The following is a 23121-nucleotide window of genomic DNA, read 5'->3' as shown; positions in this document are numbered from 1 at the left end:
GACCCATAACACTGACATCGGTTCTTGGCAGGATTATGAAACTGTCATGTTCGAACATTACGAAGTAACTCGTTGAGAACGGTCCCTTGACAAGCAAAAAGCACAAACTCAGGAAATTTTATTCTTACGAAACACAGCTGGTTCTTTATTTGCATGAAGTAATGAAATCTATCGACAGGTGCTCCTAAGTTAAATATCCGTTTTTAGGTTTCTAGAAGGCTTTTGACGTCGTTTTCACAAACGGATTCTATTCGGATGACATGCCCATGGCGTATCGTCTCAGCTGTGAGACATCATTTGTGCTTTCTTTTTAAAAAGGTCACAGTTTGTAGTCATAGTCGCGAAGTCGCCCCAGTAAATCAAATTTAGGCCTGAGGTTACGTGCGTTGAAGTTTCTCTACTGTTCTTAATCTATATAGACGACTTAGGAGACAATCTAAGAAATTCTATTAGATTGTTTTCAGATGATGCCGTTGCTTACCATCTGGTTAAGTCAACAAACGATTAAAAAGACTTTTAATATGGCTAAGACAAGATATCTGAATGGTGCGAGAAGTAGTAATTAACCACAAGCAACGAAAAGTGTGAGGTTTGGAGTGCTAAAACTTTTCTTGTGCTGCACCAATTATGAATTTGCCGTCTACAAGATATACGGCGATGTACAATACTTTTTTCATCTCAATAATAAGGGAACAATTGACAGGAATGGGGGGGAACAAATCCTGTACAAGAAGAATGGGTAGCTTTGAGGGATGAAGTAGTGAAGGCAGCAGAGGATCAAGTAGGCAAAAAGACGAGGGCTAGTAGAAATCCTTGGGTGACAGAAGAAACATTGAACTTAATTGACGAAAGGAGAAAATATAAAAATGCAGTAAATGAATCAGGCAAGAAGGAATACAAACGTCTCAAAAATGAGATTGACAGGAGCCGCACGCGACTCCGCTGCTCGACTCGCTGCGGCTCGCACCGTTTACACCGTCGCTCGCTCGCCACTAGCGCATCGCCATGTCCGGACGCGGAAAGGGAGGCAAACTTGCTGCTGTGGCGAAGCTTCTGCTCACGCTGGCAGGAAACGACCGCGGCAGCAACAAGAAGAAGAAGCGCAGCCGACCGCAGCACAAGAGACAGTGCTACCGCTGCCAGAAGATGGGACACGTTGCCAGGACGTGCAGGGACGCTGTCGCGTGTCTAAAATGTGCAAAGGCACATGATACACGCGACTGCGACAAGCCACCACACGTCGCGCCAACGTGCGTTAACTGTGGCGGCGCGCAAGCCGCAAATGCACGCAGCTGCGCATACCTGAAGCAGCGGACACCAACAACCGCCAACAAAGCGGTACATGAAGATGCAGCCGTCCCGCCACCCCCGCCCAAGGGGAAAAACGGGGCGGCCGTAATCCCGTCCAGCGCCGCTACCGACGACGCCGCGGCCGCCCTCAAAGCCGCGATGGCGGCAGACAGAGCGGCCATGCAGAAGGAGATCGTCGGTCTCCACCGGCAGCTGCAAGAGTTGCGGGAAGAAATTCCGACGACGCAGAAGAAGACACCCGCCCCCGTTGCCACCCGCACGGTGGCACGACAAGTTGGAGTGGATGTGTCCACGCAGACGGATGTGTCCGCGCAAACGGACGTCGCCCCTAACCTGTAGCAAGACAGGAGACCGGGGAGACGCCCATGGACGTGGTACAGTCCGTCTCGCCGCCGCCGTCGGAAGTGGTGAAGCAGCACCTGCAGGACATACAAGCAGTCGTCACTCCTATCTCTGCGGAAACGCAGACGACACAGGAAGTGCCGATGGAGGCCGAGGGAGAAGTGCCTCCCCCTCCCTAACAAGAACTATGTGAGGGAGGTGCTCACCAAGATCGCCGATTCCCTGCGAGACGGTAGCTACCCCCATCATGACCATCCTTACCCTTTCACGGTAGATAACATCCCTCCCCTTCCTCACAAACCTTACGATTTCCACTGGGGGTGCGAACCCTTAAACCAGAAGCTGCGCGGGAGGGCAATCGTCAGCCATGGAGATCTGGAGCTCATAAACAAGTGCCCGATCTTCACGGACGTGGACTGGAAATACATGAGTGAGGAAGCAGTCAAGTATACCCGGACTCAGGCCCCCAGTGGACTGGTCCCGCCTGAAGAGAATAGAATTCGGGCAGCCAGGAAGCAGTAAGAAGAAGAAGAAGAAGAAGAAGAAGCCGCCGGAATCAGCCGGCAGATAAGCTGCTGCATCCACAGAAACCAGAGGACAGACCAACACGCGAAGAAAAACCATTCCGAACAGAGAGGACTTCAGGAGGAAAAGCTCAAAACAGCTTATACTCCGCTACCTCGGGCCAAGGCAGGCCCGTCATGATAGTGAGTGAGTGAGTGAATGAGTGAGCGAGATCGACAGGAAGTGCAAAATGGCTAAGCAGGCATGGCTAGTGGACAAATTTAAGGATGTAGAGGCTTATCTCACTAGGGGTAAGATAGATACTGCCTACAGGAAAATTAAAGAGACCTTTGGAGAAAAGAGAACCACTTGCATGAATATCAAGAGCTCAGATGGAACCCCAGTTCTAAGCAAAGCAGAAAGGTGGAAGGAGTATATAGAGGGTCTATACAAGGAAGATGTACATGAGGGCAATGTTATAGAAATGGAAGAGGATGTAGATGAAGATGAAATGGGAGATAGGATTCTGCGTGAAGAGTTTGACCTAAGTCGAAACAAGGCCCCGGGAGTAGACAACATTCCATTACTGACAGCCTTGGGAGAGCCAGTCCAGACCAAACTCTACCATCTGGTGAGCAAAATGTATGGGACAGGCGAAATACCCACAGACTTCAAGAAGAATATAATAATTCCAATCCCAAAGAAAACAGGCGCTGACAGATGTGAAAATTACCGAACTATCAGTTTAATAAGTCACGGCTGCAAAATACCAACGCGAATTCCTTACAGACGAATGGAAAAACTGGTAGAAGCTGACCTTGGGAAAGATCAGTTTGGATTCCGTAGAAATATGGGAACACGTGAGGCAATACTGCACCTACGACTTATTTTAGGAGTTAGATTAAGAAAAGGAAAACCTACGTTTCTGGCATTTGTAGTGAAAGCTACTGACAATGTTGACTGGAATACTCTCTTTCAAATTCTTAAGGTGGCAGGGGTAAAATACAGGGAGCGAAAGGCTATTTGCAATTTGTACAGAAACCAGATGACAGTTATAGCAGTCGAGGGACATGAAAGGGAAGCAGCGGTTGGGAAGGGAGTGAGACAGGGTTGTAGCCTCTCCCCGATGTTGTTCAATCTGTATATTGAACAAAAAGTAAAGGAAACAAAAGAAAAATTCGGAGTAGGTATTACAATCCATGGAGAAGAAACAAAAACTTTAAGGTTCACTGATGACATTGTAATTCTGTCAGAGACAGCAAAGGACTTGGAAGAGCAGCTGAACAGCATGGACAGTGTCTTGAAAGGAGGGTATAAGATGAACATCAACAAAAGCAAAACGAGGATAATGGAATGTAGTCAAATTAAGTCGGGTGATGCTGCGGGTATTAGATTAGAATATGTGACACTTAAAGTAGTGAAGGAGTTTTGCTATTTGGGCAGCAAAATCACTGATGATGGCCGAAGTGGAGAGGATATAAAATGTAGACTGGCAATGGCAAGGAAAGCGTTTCTGAAGAAGAGAAATTTGTTAACATTGACTATAGATTTAAGCGTCAGGAAGTCGTTTCTGAAAGTATACGTATGGAGTGTAGCCATGTGTGGAAGTGAAACATGGACGATAACTAGTTTGGAAAAGAAGAGAATAGAAGCTTTCGAAATGTGGTGCTACAGAAGAGTGCTGAAGATTAGATGGGTAGATCCCTTAACTAATGAGGAGGTACTGAATAGGATTGGAGAGAAGAGGAGTTTGTGGCACAACTTGACTAGAAAAAGGGACCGGTCGGTAGGACATGTTATGAGGCGTCAAGGGATCACCAATTTAGTATTAGAGGGCAGCGTGGTGGGTAAAAATAGTAGAGGGAGACCAAGAGATGAATACACTAAGCAGATTCAGAGGGATGTAGGCTGCAGTAGGTACTGGGAGATGATGAAGCTTGCAGAGGACAGAGTAGCGTGGAGAGCTGCATCAAACAAGTCTCAGGACTGAAGACCTCAACAACAATAGTTATTTCATATGTATTTGGAACTGCTTATCAAAGGACGGCCACAATGACGAAAGCAACGAAAGTGTTCAAGATTAGTGGCAATCACCAAATCAAATGCTACGTATTCACACTGGAAGATGTCCTACCTTTGACTCCTATAAACCAGAGTGACACTTATAACCATGTTTTTGTATGTCCATGGCTCTGAGCACTATGCGACTTAACGTCTGAGGTAATCAGCCCCCTAAAACTTAGAACTACTTAAACCTAACTAACCTAAGGACATCACACACATCCATTGCCTTGGCACGATTCGAACCTGCGACCGTAGCGGTCGCGTGGCTCCAGACTGAACCGCCTAGAACCACTCCGCCACACTGGCCGGCTTTTGTATGTCCATCCTTGTGGTTGGAGTTTGATGGACTTCGTAACTAGCTGATATCATTGTTGCAAGTAGTCTGCAAAAACCAGTTCATAGATGCTGGCCACTAAAGAATAATGTATATGATTGGCGTTAACATCTCAGCGTCACTTGAGGCCTCATGTTGGCGTACTGAATCATTCACAGCTGAAGCTGGATCGCTCAGCCAAAATTCACAGTTGTCTACAAATGAACCACAACGAAGAGTAAGTACCTACGTTTCCTGAAAGGAAATAATTTCTTTGCCTAGATGAATGGATTGTCAGAAAATACAGAAGAAAGGGAAGAAGCCGGAAATAGTATCTGGGACTCCACTCAAGAAGCAAGTGTGACCTCATTTAAGAGAAAATAAAAAAATAAACCAAAGAGCAAACTGTTTGATTCCGATCAAGGAAACAAAAGGAAAAGGAAGCAAAACAAATATGTCGACAGAAAAAACACAGCCTTGTAGCTGTCCACACTGCTCTGAAAAGTACAACATTCCATCAACAGATGACTGCATTGAATGTCTAAAGAGCGAGGAGTGCTGGCATGAACACTGCTTTTGTTATGTAGGCCCTGGCCACTTCATTTGTGTTTTCTATTAAACAGAATTTCCTCCGATTGGAATATTTTCGCAGGTTTTTGTTCACGAACACCAGAATTATTCATTAAACCATTAAATTAAATATATTGTTTGCTGAGCCGCAAGGTACATTACGTGTATGTATACTGTGAACTAAAGTAAAAAGGACGACTGAATGGGACGTAGGTTTTTCCATTTTTAGCGTTCTGAATCTTAAGACCACTCTTTTGTCCGTCCGTCTGTCTGTCTGTCTGTCTCGCCGACTGTTTAAAACTCTTTTTCTCTTGAACGGGTAAACGCATCAAGTTGAAATTAATGCCACATACTAAGATCTACGATACCTTCCCAGTGCAAAAAGTTGATGCTTCCACGTCAGTGCTGGCCGATGTGGCCGAGCGGGTCTTGGCGCTTCAGAATGGAACCGCGCGACCGCTACGGTCGCAGGTTCGAAACCTGCCTCGGGCATGGATGTGTGTGATGTCTTTAGGTTAGCTAGCTTTAAGTAGTTCTAAGTTTTAGGGGACTGATGACCTCAGATGTTAAATCGCATAGTGCTCAGAACCATTTGAACCATCCACGTCAGTGCAGTCAAAAGATACTGCCGCTTATGTCATATACTTTGATATTCCGCAAATTCACTCTTCGACACTTATAGGGTATTTCCGTTCAACGTAGAACTATTTGGCAAAAGTCATTTTTTACGGTGAAACTAAAGGAAAATCCCGACAATTGTTAATTTTTTAATTACCTCAGTGGAAAAAAATGTCACTTGATATCAGAGTGACTCTCTGTCCGTCCTTCCATCTGTCTGTCCGTTCGCTTTTCCTTAGGAACCGGTAGACATATCAAGTCAATATTTGTGTGGTATATGATACGTGTTACAAACCGGACAGAATAGGAAGGACCAGGCCCCTTTGCTTTTTTCTTTTATCACTCGTTTATTACATCAGAGAAATACACATTTTAAGATAAAATTTAACTACATGAAATATTGTTCCCAGTATAGCAGTGACAAAACTTAGTTCTCGTAAGGGTTTCTGATGGCAACAAATTTTAAGCAGGCAATGTAAGGTTTATATCAATTTAGCTCAAACACGTAGCTAGTGACTGAATCACGACAGACACTTTAAAAATTTCGGCAGCAAATAAATAGCGAGAATTTGTACTCACAGTAACCAACTAATCAACAGGCTTGCCATTGAATAAGTAATAGGGCATTTGGAACGAATTAGCAACACCCAGCAACTAGGGGAGTTAATACCAACAGTCTTTAAATGTCTTGCTCCCCATCAAATAAACAAACTTACAGTAACTAAACAAATAACGAATCGAACACACTACGCTCCACTCAAACTCTTCAGTGGAAGCCAAGCCAAAATGAAGATTCCATTAATTGACTAGCACTGAAGTCACACCAAAGCTCATCTCTGTGTTCCCAGACACACATGGGGCAAACTTATACAAGACAAGATTTTAAAGGGAGCACATCAGTAAAACCGGTAGTGGAGCTAACTCGTGCCACTGAAAATTAAGGTACTAGACCTGGGCACAAGGTGGTATACAATGAGGTTGCCTTAGTGCTACACTGCGCTCCCAAAATATTAATTCAAATGGCCAATTCGAAATTAAGTACACACAAACCAGCATTAATTAACGAGGAGTGACACCAGGTCGCTCGAAGGCAAGCAAAGATAAGAAACATCGAAGGATCGATAATGGACATCCAAGAGACATTGAGGCTTCTGCGTCAGTGCAATAAAGAAGTAAGGACATTTATTTCATACATTTTGGTACCCTACCAGTATCGGTGTCAATAACAGGCAGAAACCGTCGAAATTCTCGATTTACCGGCTAAATGAACTATATGTATACGTAATTAAACTTGTATGGAACCCTCAGTGCGTAAATCCTGTTTGCACTCATCTGAATATTTTTTAATTACATGCAAATGTAACCCCCCCCCCCCCCCCCCTGCAAGTTCATTCTGACACTACGGTCGGGTAATACAGCGCATTTTCATCACTTCACTTTTTTAAAATTTTTGCTAACATCGAACCCTTAGAGTGCGAGGTCGCAAAAGGCCAATGATGTTTACGGCATTCGACGCCTCTCATAGTGTCTACGACGCAACCTCAATATTGGCTGGTAATGGCAACGAGGGGGCGGGACTGCAGGTATCCAATGGTGACCATAGCATGAGGCTACGGAGCTTAGTTGAACTGCTTAGTAGCTGAGTAATTCACAGCAGTGCTACAGTGCTACAGTGCTAGTGATATCGACACAAAGGAATGGCAACGACAAACAAATGCAAATATTGCGTTATATGTACAACAAGTTGCCGAACTTCACATAAGAAACCTAAGGAATGAGAAACACGAAAGAGATGAAATATTAGCGTTTTTGAAAGACGAGTCAGTGGAATGTGTGCTGTTGTATACTGTCGACGGTGCGGCCAAAGAGTACAGTAATGACAATACATGCTTAACAAATGAAAGAGGTACTTAAACACGTGTCGAGCCATTTAGTTCATCATCCTTGTCGGACAGGGAACCGAAAATCCTGTCCTCAGCGAAACGTAGCAAAGGACAACGGTTGTCCCAGGAGAGGGTACTAAATATAATTATTTACATGGAAGATTATCCGCCAGCATATTAAAAAAATAATTTCGGTCATATTTTGAATACGTCCGTGGCAATATGCCGATCTAGTGCATAAGAAAATCTACTGATATCCGCGAGAGGACGAGGCGCACTTGTGGCGATAACTGGTTTCTCCGCGTTGCAGTGCTCGATACAATTTACAGGACGTGTTGGACAGTCACCTACTACGTTACGCAAATGAAATTGCGCGCGACGTAGGTTACTGTGATTTCAAGGAAAGCGGTAGAGGGTTGCACAGCTTCCAAAAAGTGCTACAGAAATGGAAGACGGAAATTTCAAACAAGAAGTCATCTTGACGGTGCGTAGCAGAGAGGGGGAGAGGGGGCACCTCGCCCAAAGCGCTGGACTCGTGTGCTGGAGGCGCAAGGCTGAGACCCCAAGAAGTCAGTAGCCTAATCTCCCTTTGTCTCCTGTGTCGTTACAGATATACCGCACTGACATACTCTGAAAGATACTATAAGAGATGTTCGGTAACTAACGCAACAATTTTTTTTCTGGAATTAGGTTGGTTTCATTCTGGATTCCCATACACCACATAGTTCTCCAGTTTTTGGGCTACAAAACCCCATTTTCAGCATACTCTCCGTTGAATGCTACGACCTTAGCTACTTCACTGGGATGGCTCACATGCCCGCAGGGTACCACTCCACTGGTCGACGTCCTAGCCAACGTCTCGCTGCATGATTAACCTCCCAATCATCCACGTATCGCTTCCCGCAGAGCACATCCTTCATTGGGACAGACAGTTGGAAGGTGGGAGATCCGGACTGTAGAGTACAAGAATAAGATAAGTCCAATGTAGTTTTGTAAGTTCCCCTCGGGTGCGAGGACGTGTGTAAGGTGATGCGTTGTCATGGAGAAGGATAAGTTCGTTTGCATGTTTGTGGCGAGGAGCATGCTGAAGTCCGAAATTGCATGAGACAATGCTGTGTACGGCCGGCCGTTATACGAGAGTACCAACAGATAGATATACGCAAAATTTTGGTGATATCAGGTCCCTCGCCCAACGGCACACCGTGCTTTTGTTCACTGACAGGTGTCTGTAGACATCGTGCCAGAGCCTGTGAATATCTGCTATGCTCTGGCTTCCGCCAAGACAAATTCAATGTCAGCTCTGTTTCGGGAAATCACCTCCATTACATACGCCATTTCGAAGCCTACGTTTATCGCCGCAACATATCGGAACTTCATGAAACTCTGGCGGAAGAAGTGCGAATATTCTACGGTGTACCACACAATGAACTCCGAAGATTTTCAACTGAAATTTCACGACAAAAAAGTGTTCCATTACTTATAAAAGACCCCTCATGCAAATAGATATCTCGGTGATCGACTTGATTTCGGCTTGAGAGTGTTGTAATGCCTGGCAGTGTGGCTAACACTGTGCTCTAACAAGCAATGTGGGCGAGAAAGATCATCTTTTAAAATAGTACAAATGGCACCACCCAACTGTAGATAAACTCTGTGAGGAGTGCTGTGAAAATTCCTGTCTCTACGTATTCATTTTCGTTTCAGCAAATAATTTTAGACAAATACTTTACCTGCCTGTTGTTTAGTCCGAGCTTGTACTCTGTCTCTATAAGAATCCACGTCCACATGATTGTGCTCATCGACTATAACCAATACAGACTGCCAATAACTTGATACGATGCAGTATGGTAGTCTCTTCTCAATGTACAATACACTATAAAATTTGATACACAGCTCTGACTAATAGTTTTGCTCGCTCGCAGCGATACTTGAATGACGGCAGCATTATCTAAGATGATGCTGTCGCTGTAGGCGATGACGAATTGGCTACGCGGTGCCGCTCACTGACGTAAGTGATCTTGTGGCAGCGGTGGCGTGTGGAACTTCCTGAGGACGCGTATACGCCGACGTCACTCATATCGTTGCAGCGTCCGGCAGCGACTGTCCTTACGTGAGGTAGAAATCTTGACATGGGATCTCGATCTTCGTACGACACCATAAAAGCTATTGGCATTGACCGGTCATGACATTTTATCGTTCCCTCTGCATCAACAGTGGCGTGTGGTGAGGGGTACTTTGTGTACGATCCTCAATTCCCCCCATTTTTCAGGAAGTCGAGAATTTTACGTGGGACGAACGACTTTGGTGAGTTCCCGTGTCACCTCATTAACTTTATAGTCGTGAGCTCTTTCTCGAGACATGTGTAGAAGGAAGGAATGTTTCCTGGCTCTCCTAAGAACGTACACTGTGTGGAATATAAAATGGAATTAAGACCATAGCACTGGATGTACATCTTCGCAATGCTTGCGCACTTGCTAACCAACTCCATGTCCAAAGGCGCTAATATTCTTTGGGTTTTCTCCGTTTCTTCGGTAAGTCCTCCGAGAATGAGAAGCAATACTCAAACATACTTCAAGTGATTGTTTTGTAAGTAACCTCCTTCGTGGACGGATTACACTTTCTTTGAATTGTTCCAGTGAATGTGTCCGACGTCTGCTGTTCTTACGATAGGTTTCAGGTCGTCATTTAACCTTAAATCGCCTCGTAAACTTAGTCCCTTTCCGGGGGAAATAATAGAGACAAGTTAATCTTATTCCTTAGGAATACCGTCTAATCCAGGCGACTTGCGAGACTGAGATCCTGTAACAACGTCATATATATCATCCTTGTGAAAGGGACGCAGAAAGGCGTTATTTAATTGAGGCGTGACGACGCGATGCTGCAAGGATGTAAAGTCGTCAAGAGAGTTTTCAGCCGGGACATGGGTATCGTACAAATCAGTAAAATAGTTGTACATAGTCGGAAATGTCACAGTGAGAGGTGAACGTGCGGCCGTCAGCGGTTGTGAGGGAGCCATGACACACGAGTTTCCCGCGCGCCCGTAAACGGGCTAAATGGTATAGTGATGTCAGTTCGTTGTGTAAAAGGGAACGTGATTGAGACCTCGTCTGCAGTCCCTCCTTTTGAATGCGTTTGGGCTGCAGCAATTCGGCTTTGATGCGCTGTATATCAGTAACCCGTAGGGGAGCATGGGTAGCACTATCTTACAGTTGACGTAAGACTGAGTGGTAAAATTCTTCCGTTCGTCAATCGTCTGCCGCCTTCGTAGCTCCAAAACGCACGAGAACCCTATGGATTTGTGGTTTAACATGCAGTGTCCACCACGCCACTAGACGAGTACCGGTCCATAGTACGAGAAGAACGAACCCATACTTCCTCCAGGACGACACCAAAAGAGGTATCTTGGTTGGTTGGTTGGTTTGTGGGATTGAACGGACAAGACTGCTATGGTCATCGGTCCCTTTTTCCAAAACTTAAAAACTCCTACACGGAATAAAAACGACAATGAAAAAGACGACAGACGACACAGGACAAGAAATAATTAGACCGAGACCAGACAAAAGGAATTAAAATCAAACAGAGTGTGACAGTGGTTGGCCAATCACAGAGACAAAAGGGAAAAGCCAACCACCGAGAAACACACTAAAACCTCAGACTAAAATCGGAGGCCAAAGGCCAGAATCTATACAAAATGACAAACACTTAGATTATGTGATAAAAGCCCCCTGCTCGAATAAAACGCAAAATTAAGCCTGCCATAGCAGTGTCATCTTTTAAAAGGGCAAGGAGCGTACTCAGACAGGACAAACGTCTATCTGAGCACAGTTCAAAGGGGCAGCGACATGGAGGGGGGTCCTCATGGCGCAGTAAATGACTATGTGTCAAGCGGGTGTGGCCAGTGTGAAGCCGGCAAAGGACTATTGAGTCCCTGCGGGTGGCTCGCATGGATTACCGCCACATCCGTCTTCTCCTTGATAGGACGGAGTTTGTTTGGCGTGGTCAGGTTGCACCATTCAGTGTCCCAAAGTTCGAAAACTTTAAGGCGTAAGATCGCTCGCATAATCAGTCTCCGGGAGGCCAATGTCCAGAGATGGTTTACTGGTGGCCTATTTGGCTAGGCTGTCAACATGTTCATCGCCGGGTATCCCAACATGGCCTGGGGTCCACATAAAGACTACAGAGCGGCCGCAACGAGCAGAGTATGGAGGGACGCCTGGACAGGTATCACAAAACGAGAGCGAGAGAAGCACTGGTCGATAGCTTGTAAACTGCTCAGGGAGTCGCTACAGATAACGAAGGACTTACCTGAGCAGGAGCTGATATACTCTAGGGCACGAAAGATGGCGACCAGTTCAGCAGTGAAAACGCTGCAGCCAGTCGGCAATGAATATTGTTCGTAATGGTCCCCTAGAGTCAGAGCATAACCGACACGACCAGCAACCATCAACCCGTTAGTGTAAACAACGCCAGAGCTCTGATACATGGCAAGGAGGGAAAGAAAGCGGTGGCAGAAGGCCTCTGGAGGGACTGAGTCCTTCGTGTCCTGTGCCAATTCGAGCTGAACGCAAGGTCCTGCCACACAACATGGGGGTGTACGCAGAGGGGCCCGGAAAGGAGGTGGAAGAGGGAAAACCTCCAGCCCTGAAAGAAGCTCTCTGACTCGGACCACGATCGTACAACCCTACCGGGGCCGACGTACTGGTAGATGGACGACTGACTGAGGGAACGGGAGACGATAATTAGGATGCCTGGGAAAGCTAAATACATGTGCAGCATAAGCGGCCAGTATACGTTCGCGCCGTAACTGCAGTGGAGGGACACCTGCCTCCACAAGTAAGCTGTTCACAGGGCTGGTCCGGAAAGCACCAGTGGCAAGTCGTATCCCGCTGTGAAAGATTGTGTCCAGCACCCGCAACGCAGAAGGGGATGCTGAACCCTAAGCCAGGCTCCCATAATCCAGATGGGACTGGATTAACTCCTGGTAGAGCAGTAAGAGGGTAGATTGGTCGGCGCCCCAGCTGGTGTGGCCCAAGCATCGCAGACCATTAAGATGCTGCCAACAAATCTGTTTAAGCTGCCGAATATATGGGAGCCAAGTCAACTGGGCATAAAAAACCACACCCAAAAACCGATGAGTCTACACCACAGCAAGAAGTTCGCCGGCAAGATAAAGCCACGGCTCAGGGTGAACTGTTCGTCGCCGGCAGAAATCCATAACGCGGGTCTTGGCAGCCGAAAACTGGAAGCCATGCTCTGCAGCCCAAGAATGCGCCTTGCGGATAGCGCCCTGCAGCTGACATTCAGCACCTGCAATGCCAATGGAGCTATAGTAGAGGCAGACGTCGCCAGCATACAAGTAAGCTGAGACAGACGTACCCACCGCCGCAGCGAGGCCGTTAACTGTAATTAAAAACAGGCAGACAATTAGGACAGATCCCTATGGTACCCCATTCTCCTGAACTCGGGAGGAAGTATGGGAGGCCGCGACATGCACGCCGAAGGTACGATGCGACAGAAAATTTCATAGTAAAATCGGCAGTCGACCCCGAAGACCCCAATCATGAAGTGTAGAGAGGATGTGATAGCGCCATGTCGTATCGTATGGCTTCCGCATGTCAAAAAAGACAGCGAAGAGGTGCTGACGGCGGGCGAAGGCCGTACAGATGGCTGACTCCAGGCTGACCAGATTGTCGGCGGCAGAGCGGCCTTTACGGAATCCACACTGAGACAGAGCTAGAAGGCCCCATGACTCGGGTACCCAACTCAACCGCCGGCTCACCATGCATTCGAGCAACTTGCAAAGAACGTTGGAGAGGCTGATGGGGTGGTAGCTGTCCCCTTCCAATGGGTTCTTGCCAGGTTTCAAAACGGGGATAACAATGCTTTCCCGCCATTGCGACAGAAACTCTCTCTCGACCCAAATACCGTTGTAAAGGTCGAGGAGGCGTCGCTGGCCGTCCACTAAGAGGTGTTTCTGCATCTGGCAGTGGATGAAATTTGGCCCAGGAGCTGTATCAGGGCAAGCGGATATGACACTGTGGAATTCCCACTCACTGAATGGAACATTGTAGGATTCAGTATGGCAGGTGTGAAATGAAAGGCTCTGACGTTCCACCCGCTCTTTAATGGAGCAGAAGGCCAGTGGGTAATTCGCAGAAGCGGAACTGAGAGCAAAATGGGCGGTTTGCAATTACGTCGGAGTCAGTACAAATTGCCCCATTCAGTGTCAGTGCAGGGACGCTGACAGGGGATAGAGGCGTCTAATCTTGGCCCAGACCTGCGATGGAGAGACATGGAGGCCAATGGTGGAGATATACCGTTCCCAGCACTCCTTCTTGTCTTGGTGAATGATGCGGCGGGCCTGCGCACGGAGCCGTTTAAAGGCGACGAGGGTTTCTATTGAGGGATGCCGCTTGTGACCCTGGAGCTCCCGCCGGCGATCTTTAATCACCTCGGCGATCGCAGGCGATCACCAAGGCACAGTCCTCCGCCGAGGGGACCCAGAAGAATGGGGAATGGCAGATTCTGCAGCAGTAGCGATGCCGACAGTGACCGAGTGAACCACCGCATCAATTGTTTCATTAAGAAGAGGCTCAATAGCGGCCATGGAGGAGAACAAGTCCCAGTCAGCCTTATTCATAGCCAATCTGCAATGGCGCCCAGAAGAGTAACGCTGTGGCAGTGACAGAAAGATCGGAAAGTGGTCACTACCACACAGGTCGTCATGCACACTGCATTGGAGAGACGGTAAGAGGCTTGGGCTGCAGATCGAAAGTTCGATGGCTGAGTATGTGCTATGCACCATGCTGAAATGTGTTAAGGTATCATCATTTAAAAGGGAGAGGTCGAGCTGTTTCAATACATGCTCAACAGTGCCGCCTCAACCTGTTACCACTGACCTACACCACAGAGGGTTATGGGCGTTGAAGTCGCACAGTAACAGGGAAGGTGGCGGCAATTGGGCTATCAGCACAGCCAGGACATGCTGCGGGACATCACCATCTGGTGGAAGATAGAGACTGCAGACAGTAACTGCCTGTGGCGTCCACACCCAAACAGCGACAGCCTCTAAAGGTGTTTGTAGAGGGACAGACTCACTGTGAAGGGAGTGAAGGACATAGCCACCAGAGACCCTTTCAAAAGCTGCCCGGTTCCTATAATAACCCCGATAGCCATGGAGGGCGGGGGTTTTTATTGCCGGAAACCATGTCTTTTGAAGAGCAATGCAGAAGAAAGGGTGAAGGCTGATAAGTTGTCGGAGCTCTGCAAGATGGTGGAAGAAACCCCTGCAGTTCCACTGGAGGATGACATTTTCCATGGCTGAGAAAAGCGTGGAGGGACTGGGGAAGGAGCCACCAGAGACCCTTTCACAAGCTGCCCGGTTCCTATAATAACCCCGATAGCCATGGAGGGCGGGGGTTCGTATTGCCGGAAACCAAGTCTTTTGAAGAGCAATGCAGAAGATAGGGTGAAGGCTGATAAGTTGTCGGAGCTCTGCAAGATGGTGGAAGAAACCCCTGCAGTTCCACTGGAGGATGATACTTTCCATGGCTGAGAAAGGCGTGGAGGGACTGGGGAAGGAGATTACGCCGCTGGGTCATTTGCTGCCTCCGACTGGGCACCTGTGCAAGAGCTATCCAACACGTCTGAGTAACTGCTGAGATCGAGGTCCTCAGCGGATGCCAGGATCTCAACCTCATCCTCAGACACAGAGCTCAAAGGGTGCAGTGGGGTGGGTGCCACTGCAATTTCTTTGGCCTTAGAGGTCTTTCCCTTGGACTTCTCTTGCTGAACCTTGGGTTTCACTGGCTGGGAGGGCTTCACCAATTCAGTCTCCAGGATGGAGGAGGATCGCAAAGCCCTATGACCAGTCGCTGGTGGGAACTTATGCCACTGTCTGGCGTCATCCTTCCCGCTGGTGGAAACCTGGGAAGGGAGGGACCCAAGGGACCCCTTACGAGCGAGAGTAGCTGAAGAAGTTGGGCGCTTCTCTGGCTGAGAAGTGGGGATGGACGTCCCCGATGGGAGGGAGGGTGTTGCTGCTAAGGTAGGTGGTGCAGGACCAATGGGGTTGGGAGACCCCCCCTCCACATGGCCAAGGGGGCATGGGGAGTTGTACAGCTCGTCGATACAGCTGGAATTCTCGGAACTGATGGGGCTAGCACGGTTGTTGTAGCAGCATCGTAGGAAAATGTCATTCTCACAGGATGGAGTCGGTTATACTTCCTCTTAGCCTGACTATAGGTCAGTCGGTACAGGGTTTTATATTCCATGATTTTTCGCTCTTTCTGTAAGATCCTGCAGTCTGGCGAGCAAGGTGAATGATGCTCTCCACAGTTGACACAGATGGGAGGCGCGGCGCATGGAGTATTGGGATGTGATGGGCGTCAGCAATCTCGACTTGTGAGGCTGGAAGTACAGTGGGAAGACATATGGCCGAACTTCCAGCACTTGAAGCACCGCATTGGAGGAGGTATGCAGGGGTTGACATCACACTGGTAGACCATCACCTTGACCTTCTCCAGTAAAGTATCACCCTCAAAGGCCAAGATGAAGGCACCGGTAGCAACCTGATTATCCCTCGGACCCCGATGAACGCGCCGACAGAAATGCACACCTCGACGCTCTAAGTTGGCGCACAGCTCGTCATCAGACTGCAAAAGTAGGTCCCTATGGAAAATAACACCCTGGACCATATTGAAACTCTTTTGTGGTGTGATGGCAACGTTAACATCCCCACCCGTGTCACAGGCAAGAAACCTTCGTGACTGGGCAGAAAATGCCGGCATCAGCAGAGCGATCCCTGTGTTGTCAGGGAATACAACCAACAGGGTACATGGCGGCTTCACCACAACGTACTGGCTACCTTGCTGTATCTCAGGTGCAAAAATGTCCAAGGTCGTCTCAGCAAGAAGCAACACCGTGCAGTGCATAGTGGTTATAGCACCCATGAAGGTATCCTCGCCCAAGAGATGGAAAACGAGCGGGACAGCATTGCGACGACGAGAAAGCCGGCTAAGGTCTCAACGCACGACGCGTACAGTGCACCATGTAAGGCACCCTTCCCCAATTGGCTCCCTCTTCGGAAGAATTTAGAAAGATGGAGGTCAAACCCGAGAGGGGAACATCACATAAGGCAGAAACATTTGAGACTCCTTTTAGTCGCCACTTACGACAAGCAGGAATACCGCAGGCCTATTCTAACCCCCGAACCCACAGGTGGGGGGGGGGGGGGCTATCTCGCAAATAGCGTATACTGAGCTCACTGGGAGGACGAAACAATTTTACCGGTTGCCACTCGTAATTAAACGTGACAGCTACGGCGCAATGATTAGTAGTACGGTATCACATCAATATCCAGCAGTTACCCACAGAAGGAATCGAATAGGTAAGAGCGATCGAGGCGAGTGCTAGACGTGGGAGTAAACTACGTATGTGGCACAAGCGTAGGATATCGAGAAACCCACACTTCACGCAGGCGCAAGGAGCGCACCAGGTCGTCGAGTTCTTTACTGAAATTAAAATTAGGAGACTGATCCATCGCCTGTAGAACACAACTGAAGTTCCCACCTAAGTTAACATTAATCGGGGATTTACGAAGCACCTAAATGATTTCTTCTTTATAGAAACTCGAAAGTGCGGTAGGATGACCTGTACCAGAAGGGGCATAAAGAAAGAGTAAACTGAGATCACAAAACGTGCACCTGAACCCCATTCCACTGTCGAGTACTTCGAAATCTATCAACGGAATGCCTTCCCTATAAAACAAGACAGTGCCCGTGGAAAGGTTGGAAGCTAATTTACAAAAGGTTGATAACCCAGAAATGGAAAACTGGTCGAATAAGACTTCATAAAAAAAACCATTTGCCCCAGATTGATATATAAACTGTCGCAAAGCGGCGGGCCGAAGCTCGGGACATATTCTTTTAATATTCCGAGTAAAAAATGTGTATGCTTGCATGGAACTTCAACCCAGGAAGAAGAACAAAGAACAATAGAGATCCGTCAGCTGATGGAGCAACATACAAGTGAGCATACCAGAATCAGTCGCCGAACCAGAGAGAGAAGAACTACGAAACAGAATGAACTGCTTTTTCTTCGGCCGTGACGCGGCTCTCTGTGGCTGTTTTAAGGATTCTACTGCGGCTCCGCGGCGCTGCCGCGAGCGAGCAACATGTCGGTATTCAGTTTCAGATTGCGAGGGAGAGGCCTCTACGTCCCACTCGTCTACAGACGTAGGTTCACGGATGGACGGTTGGTGAATAACCACGGGATTCACTGGCTCTTCAGAATCAATCAGTTGTTTCACGGGAGAAGGCGGTGACCCAGAAGGAGCGACAGAGGTCGCAGAAGGGGGATGGGAAGTCGACAGGAGAAGTGTTCGAGAGAACCGGAGAAGACACGTTGGGGAACCGGAAGCAGGTTCCTTCACGGGCATCTACAAAGGGGCGGCCTCGACAACAGGAAAAATGCCAAATAAGGTGTCAGGGATCACAGACGTGGAAGCACCTGTGCCGTCCTCATCCACGATTTCAGACTGAGAAAGGGGATCCTTTACTTGAGGCCCATTGGAAGGGCGGCCCAAAGGGGAGGTTCGTCTGCCGTATCATCCTGTGTTCGGCGACGCTTGTTGTGAGAAATCATGGCGGGCACATCGGAATTAACGGCATCAACATATCGACGCAAGGACATCGGTGAAAATTCATGGGCGTTGTCGGTCAATGTATCACTGAGTCCCTCAGTAACAGGAAGCGATTCAGTCTGAGATCCCTGCGGGTGAAAATCAGCTAAGATCAATTTTTTACGCTGTTCGTAACTAGGTTTTAATACCACCACACGCCGCGGACAACTAGTACGTAAATGACCGGTTTGATTAGAATAATAACATTTTCCATCTTGGCCTGTGTACGTAATATGTACCCTATAACTGCATTCCTGTAGGCGAGAAGGAATGTGTTTTTTGACCACCATTTCCACCGACGGAATTTCACCATATACCTGTAAACGGTACTGAGCAGACCACCGTTCCTTTCGAATAGGGCGTATTTCTCCATAAGGAATCGAAACGGGCCTTGGTAAACAGTCTTCTACCTCGGGCGAAAGGTTAAACACACGGACACTCGTATATATTAGTTGTGCATTTGCCTAGTGGAACCATCACGGTGCCTAAAGGGTACATGAGAACCGTGACGAGAAAGTATCCTATCAACCTGTAGCGGGACAAGAAGCTTAACAAAAAACACATGTAATTCGCTGTCAAAATATGCAGTATGCACCTGATCAGTAGTACTTTAATTGTATCGACTAACCATTCATCTGTCTCCAAAGAACCGGGCTGGACGTGACGCGTGGATTTGTCGAAGGTGAAGCTGACAGCAGCTGTACGCAGAATTTTCGTGGGAACCATGGTGGAAATCATGGCGCGAGACGACGCCGCGACAGGAAGAGCCGCACAAACACCAAACACTGGCCGTCAATCAGCGTTGAGACGCGCACGGACACCAACACGACACTAAACGGACACGAGGAAAACACACAGCGCTACAGCAGAGGCGGAACTAATAGCACGACACAGTCGCCCTACGCGCGAAGCGGGAACGATCCACTCAGCTATCGAGGCTGACGTGACAAGAATGACCTCAGCTACCGAGGCGGACGGCCTTGTTTTTGTCACAATATCAGTACGAAATATTATACCGGCCCACGCCGAACCATGCAGATGCTGACGTCCTTTCTTGTCTTCCCGTTGGTCCTCATTCTGACTTCAGTGCCATTGCCCACTGCCGCATCTTGTCAGATCGATGTAAAGGACGCTTAAATTCTACGGACTCTTCGAATGGACTGTAGGAAAATTCCTCAGGCCTCAGAAGCAGACCATGACTTGAGCCTTCTGCTGCACTGCATCCGTACTGTGTGGTCTCGTTCATTGTGAAAAAAATTCAGTAGTTTTTTTGTGAGCCGATATTTTACTCGTCAGCATAGCCTCTCCGTCCAGTAAGGTGTGATTTTATTTGCAAAATTACTCTGGATATTTGCGTGTGCTTAAAATTAATGTGTTGCACAAACATGTATTGCGTTCCCTTCACGAAGAAGTTTGGGGAATTGTACGCACTAGACAAGTAGTGCGTCGGCGCTGTACTTGGTTCTGCATTATAACGTCCACATTGAACAGAAGATGTCACTGTATCTCACTTATGTTGAAACAATACTCTGCCCTCCCTCCCCCCCCCCCCCCCCCCCCCGGCAAAAAATTTCACCTTGGCCACAGTCTCAATTGCTGTGCCAACGAGTGCATATTGACTTTGCTGGTCCCTTTTGGAACACTTGTCGGCTTATTGTTGCGGACTCCCTTAGCACATGTCCGTTTGCAATGCCTATGTAATGGATGGCACCATTCAGGCTTTGTCACCAGCTTTTTGCGAGAAATGTTTGCATGATGTGTTGGCTGCAGACGACGGGCAACAGCTTACGGCTCAGGACCTTCAACAGCCTTGTACAGCCAACGGTATCATTTACCTTACCTGTGCTGCGTTTTACCCTCGGTCGCTCGGAGAAGGTGAACGATTTGTGCGTACGTTCAGGCAGCAGATGATCAACTACGTGCCTCACTCACACGGGAGCAGGCGTTGCTGGTCTTCTTCATAGGCCGGCCGGAGTGGCCGAGCGGTTCTAGGCGCTGCAGTCTGGAACCGAGCGACCGCTACGGTCGCAGGTTCGAATCCTGCCTCGGGCATGGATGTGTGTGATGTCCTTAGGTTAGTTAGGTTTACGTAGCTCTAAGTTCTAGGGGACTGATGACCATAGCAGTTAAGTCCCATAGTGCTCAGAGCCATTTGAACAACTTTTTTCTTCTCCGTAACGTACCGTCTCCAGCCTCGCGACCTTCCTTCGTCGGCGGAGCTTCTATATGGCCGGCGCCCCCGCACGCTGCTCCAGTGTCTGCACCCACCGCAACGCTTCACAAGTATCGCTCAGCGTCTGATAATTCAATTCTTTTCAGCGTTTTCGGTCGCTCCTGGCGCAAGGAGAGAGGAAGGGTTCTTCAAAATTTTTGTGGTTGCATGTACATAATTACATTAAGATCCTGCCGGATTGCCGCGTAGCCATCAGAATCAAATCGTGTTTGTTGATTGCGAAATTCTTATGCGTATTTTCTCCGGATTCGCATCTCTCAGGATCTTGCGAACCCCTGTGGCCACATCGGCACAGCCTGCAGAACCGATGGAGATGGAGCCATCTTCTTCGCCGCCGCAGCAGTTGAACTTCCCTCTGCTCGTCCCAGCCCTCGCCGAGGACCCGATGCCGCTGCCGCCGCCACCGCCGCCGTCATCATCATCGCCACGCTCCTCGTTTTGCATCGGACCGGCCCAGGAAGAGGGTGGGGGTCTTTACCGGGATTATCCGACCGACGTTCCCCTCGGAGCGCAGGACGGATTGAAAGTATCTAACCGAAATTGTTTCCTTTTTTATTTGTAATAAGATCATTGATAAGATTGTTCTAAACTAATTATTCAACAAACCTGTATCTGACTGCGTCTGTGAACTTGTTTCTTGCACTCCTCCATTTTGCCAGAAATGCAGCATTTATTTGACTCAGCGATCAAGTTTAAGAGAATTATGCTGTTTGTGCAATGGCAATAAAATGGTATTGGAAAATTGACTTTTGGCCCTGATGTTTACTTAATGAAATTATATCTTGTCTTGAATAATCCTAGTTGCGCAATGGCATAAAATTAGTTATTTGAAATAACTTTCCTCTCATAATGTTAGTTATACCAAAATCGATTTCAAACTATGAACTGCACATATACAGGGTGTTACAAAAAGGTACGGCCAAACTTTCAGGAAACATTCCTCACACACAAATGAAGAAAATATGTTATGTGGACATGTGTCTGGAAACGCTTAATTTCCATGTTAGAGCTCATTTTAGTTTCGTCCACCTATGTTCAATGGAGCACGTTATCATGATTTCCTACGCGATACTTTACCTGTGCTGCTAGAACATGTGCCTTTACAACTACGACACAACATGTGGTTCATGCACCATGGAGTTCCTGCACATTTCAGTCGAAGTGTTCGTACGCTTCTCAACAACAGATTCGCTGACCGATGGATTGGTAGAGGCGGACCAATTCCATGGCGTGCACGCTCTCCTGACCTCTACCCTCTTTGCTTTCATTTATGGGGGCATTTGGAATATCTTGTCTATGCAACCCCGGTACCAAATGTAGACTCTTCGCGCTCGTATTGTGGACGGCTGTGACACAATACGCCATTCTCCAGGGCTGCATCAGCGCATCAGGGATTCCATGCGACGGAGGACATTTTGAACATTTCCTGTAACAAAGTGTTTGAAGTCAAGCTGGTACGTTCTGTTGCTGTGTGTTTCCATTCCATGATTAATGTGATTTGAAGAGAAGTAATAAAATGAGCTCTAACATGGAAAGTAAGCGTTTCCGGACACATGCCCACGTAACATATTTTCTTTCTTTGTGTGTGAGGAATGTTTCCTGAAAGTTTGGCCATACCTTTTTGTAACACCCTGTATATTGCATAGAGGCCTCATTTTCTTCACGTTGTTTCATTGGTGGGTAACTTTACTTTACTACTCATTTTCATATTGAATACAAGCAAAGGATTTGGATTATGATTCAGGTTGTTAGATTTAAACACAATGCTCATCTAAATACACTCCTGGAAATGGAAAAAAGAACACATTAACACCGGTGTGTCAGACCCACCATACTTGCTCCGGACACTGCGAGAGGGCTGTACAAGCAATGATCACACGCACGGCACAGCGGACACACCAGGAACCGCGGTGTTGGCCGTCGAATGGCGCTAGCTGTGCAGCATTTGTGCACCGCCGCCGTCAGTGTCAGACAGTTTGCCGTGGCATACGGAGCTCCATCGCAGTCTTTATCACTGGTAGCATGCCGCGACAGCGTAGACGTGAACCGTATGTGCAGTTGACGGACTTTGAGCGAGGGCGTATAGTGGGCATGCGGGAGGCCGGGTGGACGTACCGCCGAATTGCTCAACACGTGGGGCGTGAGGTCTCCACAGTACATCGATGTTGTCGCCAGTGATCGGCGGAAGGTGCACGTGCCCGTCGACCTGGGACCGGACCGCAGCGACGCACGGATGCACGCCAAGACCGTAGGATCCTACGCAGTGCCGTAGGGGACCGCACCGCCACTTCCCAGCAAATTAGGGACACTGTTGCTCCTGGGGTATCGGCGAGGACCATTCGCAACCGTCTCCACGAAGCTGGGCTACGGTCCCGCACACCGTTAGGCCGTCTTCCGCTCATGCCCCAACATCGTGCAGCCCGCCTCCAGTGGTGTCGCGACAGGCGTGAATGGAGGGACGAATGGAGACGTGTCGTCTTCAGCGATGAGAGTCGCTTCTGCCTTGGTGCCAATGATGGTCGTATGCGTGTTTGGCGCCGTGCAGGTGAGCGCCACAATCAGGACTGCATACGACCGAGGCACCCAGGGCCAACACCCGGCATCA

This window comes from Schistocerca piceifrons, chromosome 1 (assembly GCF_021461385.2).
Source record: "Schistocerca piceifrons isolate TAMUIC-IGC-003096 chromosome 1, iqSchPice1.1, whole genome shotgun sequence".
In the NCBI taxonomy this organism is placed as follows: Eukaryota; Metazoa; Arthropoda; class Insecta; order Orthoptera; family Acrididae; genus Schistocerca; species Schistocerca piceifrons.
The sequence above is the reverse complement of the archived record's forward strand: the minus strand, read 5'-3'. Positions refer to the sequence as shown.